At 36.9% G+C, this 11205-nt stretch overlaps 1 protein-coding gene across 3 annotated transcripts in view; it reads right to left on the reverse strand.

The window, feature by feature from the left end:
• The window catches only part of rarga (retinoic acid receptor gamma a), a 77314-nt gene that overhangs the window by 51788 nt on the left and 14321 nt on the right, over positions 1 to 11205 (reverse strand). Inside the window, exon 1 of one of the 3 annotated variants that reach the window (XM_058762650.1) lies at positions 2703 to 2854. The exons of 1 other annotated variant lie outside the window; for it this stretch is intronic. The gene's annotated coding sequence lies outside the window, so the exon portion shown is untranslated. Of the gene's footprint in view, positions 1 to 2352; positions 2484 to 2702; positions 2855 to 11205 lie in introns of those variants that run through there. One more of the 3 variants, XM_058762652.1, reaches the window with a different exon arrangement.

The following is an 11205-nucleotide window of genomic DNA, read 5'->3' on the forward strand; positions in this document are numbered from 1 at the left end:
GTTCAAGCAACGCGTTAAACCTACTTAACATGCATGCAAAAACAAAAGGGAGTTTTACACTGAAAAAAATGAAGTAGGAACAGAAATTGCTAATAAATCTCACAAATAATTACAAAGAAATGGCAAGTAACAATGGATGCTTGATTGACGCCACAGAACAAAAATACATTAAAAAAATTAATTGCGACTTTTTCTTTTTTTTTTTATCAGAATTGTGAGATTTAAACTCAGAATTGAGCGATTTTTAAACTAGAAAAGTTTCTTTAAAGAAGAAAAGTCCAGATTGTGAGAAAAAACGAAATCATAATTGTGATAAAAGACACAATTTACTTTATTATGAGATATATACCCAGAATTGCAGGATGTAAACTTGGAATTGTAAGAAATAAGTTTTTTTAAATCCTAAGTTTACAACTCACAAATATGACTTGTTTCTCTGAATTCTGAGTTTCTCTAAATTGCGAGAAAACAGTAAAAGTTGTAAGAAACAATCTGAGAATTGTGAGAATTTTTTTTTTAAATAGTAAGATAAAAAGCCACAATTGCCTTTTTATTCATTTATTTTTTTTAATTATGCGGCGGAAACAGGCTTTCATAAGTAACACACTGAAATAAAAGTGAAATTTGTAAAAAGTGAAATAGTGTACCTACAGTATCATAAAAACATCACTAAGAATAAACTATAAAAGATTCAGGAAGTGATTCTGTAAATCTAATACTGTGGTTAAAGTTGATATACAGTGAAGAAAGGACACATTTCCCTGTCACTCAAAAGGGAAAATAAACTCAAGAATATAATGACAGCAGTTTACCCAAACACACAAACACATTAAGACACTCCCGTATTCCATTACAGTTACTGTACCGCTGAGATCAGACTCCACAGTCCCGCTGGAGTCAGAGTGGGAGTTTTGGTTTTGGTGGAACGTGAATATCTGGTTTGACAATAGTTTGTTTTTCCTTGTCTTTGCTTCTTTTGTCTGAGTTCATGTAAACTCATGTTGCTGATCTGTGAGACATAAACAGCTGAAGACAGAAAAGGGCTGGCCCATTCCTTTCTCATTTAAAAAAAAAAAAAAAAGAGCCGTGCATACATTTGTTTGTGCATGTGCTGAGTAAGTCTGTTGTTTTTAATGTTGTAACGCGCTCAGACGGCTCCTCTGCCCCAGATGTGTGTTTGGATGTGAACATTCTGTCACATGTTAAAAGAAGACATCATAAATCACGATTGGCTCTGACACTATTAAACACTGCTGGCATAAAGTTTCAAAAATCTTTTCAGCTCGTGAAAATCTCACACACAGCATGATGAAAAGCAAAGGAAAGCAATTTTCTTTCAGATCACAGACTGATCCAAAGCACTGAGTCAGAAAGCACAAAGAACAGGTGCTACAGTCAATGCAATGGAGCTTCACTGTACTGAAGTTCAGCTATCAGGTAATACAAGAGAAAAAGTAACACAAAAAGCCCTTGATATGTGCATTTATATGCATTTTGTTACTTCTTACAATAGAAAAAAAATGCAATACTTGTTCAAAGAAACTGCACTGTACAAAGCCAATATGTAGATGTTACCTCAAAGGGATAGCACACTCACAGTCCACATATCTCATATTCCAAGTCTTCAGAAGCCACAAGATGGGTTTGTGTGTCAAACAAACCCAAATTAGCTGACAACGTTCCAGTGTCTGGACTACTGAATCAACCCAAGAACCGGAACAAATCATTCAGCTCAGTTTTGTGAATTGCATCAACCAATTTATTACAAATATCCAACTTGTTTACGCATGACCACTTCTCTTATGCAGAGCTTGGTCAGATGTCAGAATTACCAGTGGATAAAAATGTACATTTTGATTGGTCCCTTGCATTACCACTAACATGTGGCTCCAAAAGACTCTGAATGTAGTGCATGAGTTGTATGGATTATTTCTACTTGTACAGTGATTTTGCATCCATTTTGAGGTTTAACACCATTCATTGTCACTGTAAGGAGAACGCATTCTTAAAACGTTCTTCTCTGTTCCTTCAAAAACGTGACGCATCTCAACGTATCCATGTTTGTTACATTACATCGTTTAACTTTTTTTTTTTTTTTTAATGGTAATGTAGCTGTTACCACATGTTAGTTTTATTAATAGAACAATTTATACACTGCATGAGATGCTTTTGAAAACTCCTTTCCCTTAAGCTGTACAAAATAGTTTGTTTTGCACAAACTAATCTCATATTTACACACACATAAGTAACTTAAAACTTGTAAGCCACGGGGATGCGACATTAACACTTAAGGCTAAAAGGAAAACAATACCTGTCAAAGAAATATTTTACATATGTCAAGGGACAACTCACCAGGTAAAGGTAGGCTATGCGGTCATATCTTGAAGCACATCGCTGGACCCAGAAAACACTCGCACGCCAAGCATCAACGCCGCACGAAAATAAATGAAAACACAAGCACAGCGCACGCGCTACAATTAGACGAATTCAAGAGAACCGAGTCGCACGAGCCACACGAACGAACAAAAAAGTTGTGACCAATTCGATTCTTTCATCGCTCTCCCGCTCCTCAGTTGTATCTACTCAGGTTTAGTTTGAAATCACCGCGGCTTCTCCATTGCTATATGTATCATACGTGACAGACATGAGAGAGTAAACTAATAAAAACATCGTTTGATCGGTTCTGTGAAAGTTAAACTCACCCACTGTGACTAAAATCCGCGAGGTGAAGACAAGAGAAGCGCGCCTCCGTTCATCAGAGTCCCTTTCACACTACACGGTCGTTTCTTTCTCTCTTCTTCCTTTTCTCTGCCTCTCTCACTCTCTTTCCCTCCCTCCTTCTCTTCTTTTCGTCTCTCTTAGAAATAATTATGCGCTCTGATTCATGAACCCTGTCTGGGTCACGTGACTCCACCCTTCAAATATACAGCACATTTTTCACAAGCCGCAAAATGCCTAGAGGGAAGAAACAGAGGCAAGCTTAAATTTCTGTTTTTAATTCTCTGCCTCTCTTTCTTTCTTTCTTTCTCCTTTTTTTTCTCACTCCTTGAACTCTGTGTATTTACAAGTGACATGCACTGAGTAGCACATGATGAAGGAATGCCAATGAGGAACTGGTAGTTAAAATGCTGGATACAGTTTCTTTTCAAGATGACATGAAATAAAAATTGGTCTTACTTAACCGATACATGTTCCTGGTCTTTCTGTGAACGATTCATTGGTGCATGTTATTCCAGTTGGAAAACAAATGCAATAACGTGCTTCAAACAGCATGAAAGTGTGAAAACCCTAAATCATGCTATTCATGTGAATTACAAACTTGCATGGACAGTAGTAAATATGAAACCGGAAAACATGTAAAATGATGCTGGATTAACAAGTTGAAAAGCGTAAAACAAACCAATAATATACACCGATGAATCATTTCAGGGTTGGCATCAATAGTAATGATTTATTTGCTACAAAAGTCCAGAAGAAAATGGCATCTTTTTGATGATGGGAGACTGTAAATATGGGAAGTTCCAAACTTCATGGTGCCGAGGGTGTGTCCGGCTATATGGTGCTCTTAATGTGTTTTATATCAGTACAGTGTTCAATCAGTTTGTGTTTGTATGGAACAGTTCTGCGCTGGCTTGTTTGTGGTTCTGGGCGTTTGCCTGGGTTCTTCCTAAAGCTGCCATTCTGTACTGGCTTTGGTTAACAGAAACCCCCAGAAACCTCACTGTGAAGACACACCTTAACTGGCTCCTTTTCAACGGTGCCATCTCAAGCTCAGGGAGGTGGCATGTCAGGTTCAGCCTTGGGTTTGACGGTAATTCGTGCAAATAAACCAAATGGAACACTTGTTTTTATTTTAAACTCAATTACTAATTACACAAAAATAGGCAATGTATTTACATATGATCATATTCTGATGTTTTGAAAGGCTAGTTGGGCATGAAACAACTTCGGTGTGTACTAAGGTTCCATTTAGTTTGTACTGCACTAAATATGAACTTCCTGTCAAATAAGGTTTAAAAACATTTTCAGCATTCAGATTTTTCTTTGCTAAGATAAAACCATTTACCAAACTGAGCGCAGCTAAATTGTTGCAGTAGGACACTTCAGCAGGGCTGGCATTGGGTCTCAATAGGTTACACAAGTCAACAGGAAGTGGTTTGCTTTGCCACACATACCTACCCTACACAGCTTTATCTACATATCATTAACTGTCAAAAGAAGGTAACTACTAATTTAGAATGTGATCACTAAGAATATGAGGATATTTAAACCTTTTTTTTTTATTTTGAGATTCAATGGTTTAGGAGTCTCCCTATCAAATAATTTCAAAATGCTTAGGATCTTACATTTTCGTTGGAGCATCTAGTTCAAACAATATTACAGTATGTGCTGTCATTCTCTCTGTCTGTCTGTCTGTGTGTGTGTGTGTGTGTGTGTGTGTGTGTGTGCGAGTATGTGTCAGTAGCAGGAGAGAGGTCAGAGGTTAGCAGTGTTTGTGTTTCATTGTCAGTGAAGTGTGCTGGAGGTTGAGATTTATGATCTCTGTGTTGGGAGACTGCAGAGTGGAGGATAATGAAGACAGATCAGACTGCTATCTCTCTCTTTCTTCCTCTCTCGCTCCTCTCGTTCTCCCACACTACCTGTGTACCTCCCTGTCTGTCACTTTCTGACTTTGTCTTTCAGTCTTCCACACTACATTTCACCTTCACCTGCTTCACTCTCCCTATTTCCTGTTATTCTGCTTTTATACAGAATTCTTGCATCTGAACATGCCTACTTTAGTAGTCTTTATTGGCACTGATGGCTCCATGAAGAACCTTTAACATCCATGGAAACTTTCCTCTTCACAAAAGGTTCTTTATAGTGTAAAGGGATCTTTAGAACCATTCCAAAAAATGGTTCTTTTAAGAATTGTTCATTGAAAGTTCTTTGTGAAAACCAAAATAGTTATTTCAATGGCATCACTGCAATTTTGGAACCTTTTTTTAAGGAATGTATGTTACATGTGTAGTACACTCTAAGAAATGTCCATAAAAATAGTGTTCAATTTACTGTTAATATGAAAAAAGTTTCTGTTTAGCTTTTTTACACATGAAAAATATTAAGATTTTGAATGATTTGTTGTATTGTGTTGTGTGTTAGGGTTAAAGGAAATGTCTGTAAACTTTTTTATTAGTCATTTAGTTATAAGTATCTGAATATGGAATGGGTATTCAGATACTACTAACTAAATTACTCTTTCTTCAAATATGCATGAATAAGCAGTTCAACTAATGAGTAATAGTTGTCATAAAATGTTAAGGGAACTATATGTGACCCTGGACTACAAAACCAGTCATAAGGGTCAATTTTTTCAAATTGAGATTTATACATCTGAATAAATAAGCTTTCCATTGATGTATGGTTTGTTAGGATCGGACAATATTTGGCCGAGATACAACTATTTAATATATATATTGATATATTGATATATATTACAAAATATTGAGAAAATCGCCTTTAAAGATGTCCAAATGAAGTTTTTAGCAATGCATATTACTAATCAAAAATTACGTTTTGATATATTTATGGTAGGAAATTTACAAAATATCTCCATGGAACATGATCTTTATTTAATATCCTAATGATTTTTGGCATAAAAGAAAAATCGATAATTTGACCCCTGCTTCTGACTGGTTTTGTGGTCCATATCGGATTACATACTATGTCTGCTGAGTTTCTGAAATTTGCAAACAGACACTTTTCAACAATCGATTAGTAAATGTATTAAAAAAAAAAAAAAAAAAAACTGGTGTAGAAACAATTTTCACTCAGAAATTGCTAGTAAATTTACACTCCCACTTCTAATTCCAATACTCTTGGAAATAATAATAAAAAAAAATTCACAGCTGAACACAGGCTCTCTGTCATTTGCTCCCCTTCTCCCCCCTGTTTTGCCCCTAATGGTTTGCATTTGTCACTTTTTGCTATGACATCATAACTCATCTTAAAGGCCTCTGACATCATCATTATTTTATCCTTCCTCCTTCATTCTTTTTCATCCGTGACCTTCTTTTCCCCCGTGTTAATTGTCAGGAGTGCAAATAAATAAACGAATAACATTTCCACTAAGACGTGTATTTATTTGTGCCAAGGACTAGTGGGTCTGGATGGAAAAGAGAAGGGGAAGAAAACGAAAAAGGGAGGGGAGGAAAGAGAGAGGCTGGTGGCAACGGCAGGTTTTAATCAGGAACAAGATGCCTGTAATGAGATCACTATTTCCTTGCATGCAGATTGATGTCATGTGAAGTTTTGTGCTGCAATGAGACATGCGGAGAGAGCGCGAGGCGTGCATGTGCATGCGCGCGCGCGCGCGAACAAGCACAACGTAGATTTACTCAAAGCACGCACACGTAAATACACGAACACACGCACACGAAAGGCATCCGTTTTCAGTTTCAAAGTCAAACGCACGGCTCGGGCAATAAAAGGCCTCATTCATTCCGCCTGGCAAAATGTACACATTTAGACTCCAACTGACACGAAGAAATAACATACACGGGGAAAAACAACACAGAGAGCTTTTGGAAAAAGCTATAAGGGAAAAAAATGGGACAGGCTGTGGTATACATTTTGCATTAAAGTTCATGTAAATGTATAAGCCACATGTCATATTTAATCTGTGGTTGCATATGTGCGCATGCTTGTACTTATTTTTGTATGTTTGTGTGCGCGAGTCAAGGGAGCGAGCGCGCTTCGGCGGTCCAAACAGAGTTGTCGGTAAAACCTTAACGGAGTGCCAATAAGCGCATGCAAATGAGCGCGCGGCCTACCCGCCAACATATGTGTCCAATGAAAGGTGAATGGCCCTCCTGTCTATACTTTCCTCACAATCAGCCATGATGTCACCATGAACCCTCTCTGAACCGACCTCTGTCAAAAAACATTTCGCTCTCTCCCTCTCCTTCGCTTCTCATTTTCCACCTTTCCCTATTGCACTCACCAGGCTGCCTCCCTCCAGTCCGAATTCTTTTGGTGAAACCACATTTTTTCTTTCTTCTTTTCATTCGCTTCTTTCCCTTCATGCCCCCCCTCCAACTCTCTCTCTCTCTCTCTCTCTCTCGTTTTCGGATCCAGGCGCATTCTGTCCCTGGCTCTCTCACTCTAATTGAATCAGCACAAGTGAAGCCCACTGCCAAAACTACCAGGATGTTCTGATTAAGACGGACTTTGTTTAAAAGGTGGCCTTTTCAAAACCGTTCGTGGTACTAAGGGAAAGAAAGCAAGGGCGGAAAAATATAGTATGGCTAAAAAACAGATAGAAGTCGGGGAAGGAAGTTGCTAAAAGACGGGGAGAGAGAACGCAGAGAAAGAGAGGAAGGAGAGAGGGGCTGGAGGGGGCAGCGGGAGAAGCTGCCTGATCCACATATGGAAGCAATTCTGTAATTGCGGCAAATCTTTGTGCTGGAGAGGAAAGCTCCTCTTCTCAATGCCTTCTCCTTAGCAAATAAAACTGCCATTGTACAGTGGGGGGAAAAAAAACAAACACTTTGAAATGATGTTCACTCAGAAATCGCTGGTGAATTTTACAAATAACTAGCCTACAATGAAATGCCAAGTAACTAATTGAATTAAAGCAATAGTTTGCCCAAAAATGAACCTTTGCTAATAAATCTACTCACCCTCAGGCAATCTAAGATGTAGATGAGTTTGTTTTTACAGTCTTTTAGAAATTTAACATTACATAACTTGCTCATCAATGGATCATTTGCAGTGAATGGGTGCCGTCAGAATGAGAGTCCAAACAGCTGATAAAAACATCACAATAATCCACAAGTAATCTAGTTCATTAGTTAACATCTTGTGAAATGAAATGCTGCACATCAAATCCACCGACATATTTGTTTAAAACTGTTTTGGCTTATAAACAGTGCTTGATCTGTGCATATTTCTCTCCTGATTCAGTCAAGATGACTTTTTCAATGGGGAAAGCAATATGGATATAGGACTCATATCTTAGCCAGAAGCAACAGTTTGAAGTTAAAAATGTCTTAATGATGGATTTGTTTCTCTTAACATGCAACTTCTCACTTCACAAAATGTCAACTGATGGACTGTCAGGAGTCATGTGGATTACTTGTGGATTATTGGAGTGTTTTTATCAGCTTTTAGGACTCTCATTCTGACGGCACCCATTCACTGCAGAAGAGAGGATCCACTGGTGAGCAAGTGATGTAATGCTAAATTTCTCCAAATGTGTTCCAATAAAAAAAAAAAAAAAATGTATCTACATCTTGGATGGCCTGAGGGCTTCTGAAATGTTGAGCAAATTTTCATTTTTGGATGAACTATTCCTTTAAACATTCAATTTTGAAGTAAAATACATACAACAAAAGACTATTTTAAAAGTCGCATCTAAACTTTCCACTATATATCCTCTTCACCATACTAGTGCCCTTTCCCTAACAGGGAGCTTGGTATAAACTTGTTAAATTGCTCATCAGCCTCAGAGAATCTGGCATGACTTCACAAAGAGCAATCTTTCAATAAAAGAGCGAAAGAGTTTGAGCAGGTAAGTGTTGGTGGGCAGGAGAGAGCAACAGAAAGATGACAGACACTGATGGCTGTCTGCCTAGCCTGAGGCACAAGGTGTTTCTACTGTGTGCGTGTTGGCAGCAGCCCCTGTTCGGTTCCCAAACACTGCCGCTCTCCCTCTGTAATTATCGGCATGCCCTGCCATAACATGTTCCTCGGTGCGTGAGTTGCCCACAGTCATGGGTTCATAGCTGTGGAACAGAGCTCCAAATTTAACACAGCCAATTAACCCTGGCAACTGTCAAAACACCACAGAAACAGGGTTTACGTAAGGCGCCACATTCTCTTCGGATTATTTCTATCTTGTGCGAAATGTATCATTTCAATCAACAAGCACACAAGCTGTAATCAAGCTTTTTTATGGATTCAGAAAAAAAAAAAGCGAGCTACAATGTTCATGGCTGACTTTGACAGAGCTTGTTCTCGATGTCCAAATAAAGGCCTTGAAATGATATGTTGCATGGTTTGGATATTATAGAAGCATATTTTAGCCTCTCGTGTTGCCTTTTACACTGCTTTTACTTTCACATTTACAGGCATATTTTATTTATGGAGGGAGGGGAATATATTATATTAAGGTCTGAAGAAAAATAGAAAGGAAGGTTTGATCTATTGGTGTGACCTAGTGCTAAATTAAGACGTTAAATTGAGAGGTTTAAGAGCCACTTCTTGCATTAAAGCTACATCTAGTGGTCAACATTGGAAGTACAACATAACCCATCACTATTGCTCAAGTTCAGTGTATAAGAAAGCACTATAAACAAGACCACTTTCATAAGCATTGTGCTGTCATTATTTTTATGCACTTTAATTGTTTGCAAACACTATGAATGAGAATACTGTGTTTTTTGCTGGAATATAATTTTTAACTATACCTAAAACTTTGTTCAAGTAGCACTGACCAACTCTAGTGTAGAAAACTTTACAGTGTATAAGAGTTATTGCTTCTCATTATAAAGGACTGTAAATATCAAGTAAATGAGTAAATATCAAGTTTATGGGCAATACAATACATATTCCATTTGCAAGACACTGTACAAGGTTTAAGCTTTTCAACTAGTGAAAGGAATATATGATTAGCCTATATTTTGCCAATTTTATATATTTTATGCCAAAAAACTATAGTATTATATTGTTATAAAAAAAAACTACATTATTAATATTTTTCATATTAATATTTGCATTTTTTTAACCGCCACAATAGCACAGTGGCAAAGCACTTTTAATTGTGGCTCACCTGATAAGAAGCTGGCAATTTTCCACAGTGATGTAATTTATTAAACATCATCATCAACAAAAACAACAATAAAAACAACAATAAATACCATACGCTTGTCAAAATGATGATTTGTGATAATGATGCAAAGGCAACTACATACATTTTTGTCAGTGCTTCAAGTAAAAAATATTTAATACAAATATAAAAATATATATATATATATATATATATATATATATATATATACACTTGACAGAAAACAGAAAGAGCATTTTATTGTTAGTTTGTGAGAGTTGCCTTTGTTAAAAGTTGTTTTTCATAGACTACATTTTGCTCACCCTTTTTATGAAGGCCCACCCACTTAAAGATTTCTGGCCTCGCCCCTGTAATAGCATAAATAAAATGATTTTGACTCAAGTGCAGAAAAACAGCCATGTGCGTTTATTGACCACAAGAGGACGCTGTTTTGCTGTTCTTTTAGTTTAAACGAGATATTGTTTACAAATCATTATCCCTCAAAATCTGTTTCTAATCACAGCAGCACCAGCACATGCTGTCATTAAAGCAAAACCAGCTATTAAGAAACTAAAAAAATCTGTGTGTGTGTGTGTGTGTGTGTAGGTCCCACTTTATATTAAGTGGCCTTAACTACTATGTACTTACATCCAAAAATAAGCACAATGTACTTATTGTGAGCTGGGATACAGGTAAGGTTGGGCACAGGTTTGGTGGTATGGGTAGGTTTAAGGGTGGGTTAAGGTGTAAGGGATGGGTCAACTCTGTAATTATAAATGTAATAACAGAAATTAATTACAGATGTAATTACATGCAGGTATTTTTAAAATATAAGTACAATGTAAAAACTATTGGATTTTTGACTAAAAAGCTTACAGTTAGCTAACTAAGATGCTCTTGTGGTAATTTCCTTGTGTGACAACTAGCCCCAGTCTTCACTCTATGTGTGTGTGTGTGTGTGTACTGGTTTTTGTGGTTTACGGGGACACAAATTTGTATAATGACATGGGTATGACAGAGGTATTACAATTTGAAGGTGGTTTATGAGGACACTGCCTATGTCCCCGTAAAACAAAAGGCTTAAAAAACATACTAAATGGTGTTTTTTTTTTTTAAATCTAAAAATGCCTGTAGTCTCCTGTAAGGGGTAGGTTTAGGTGTAGGGCAATAGCACATACAGTAAGTACAGTATAAAACCATTACGCCTATGGAGAGTCCCGTAAACCACTAAAACAAACATGTGTGTGTGTGTGTGTGTGTGTGTGTGTGTGTATGTATATATAAATAAATATATATATATATATATATATATATATATATATATATATATATATATATATATATATATACATATACATATATATATATATATATACATACACACACACACACACACA

Source organism: Onychostoma macrolepis, chromosome 23 (assembly GCF_012432095.1).
Source record: "Onychostoma macrolepis isolate SWU-2019 chromosome 23, ASM1243209v1, whole genome shotgun sequence".
Classification (NCBI taxonomy): Eukaryota; Metazoa; Chordata; class Actinopteri; order Cypriniformes; family Cyprinidae; genus Onychostoma; species Onychostoma macrolepis.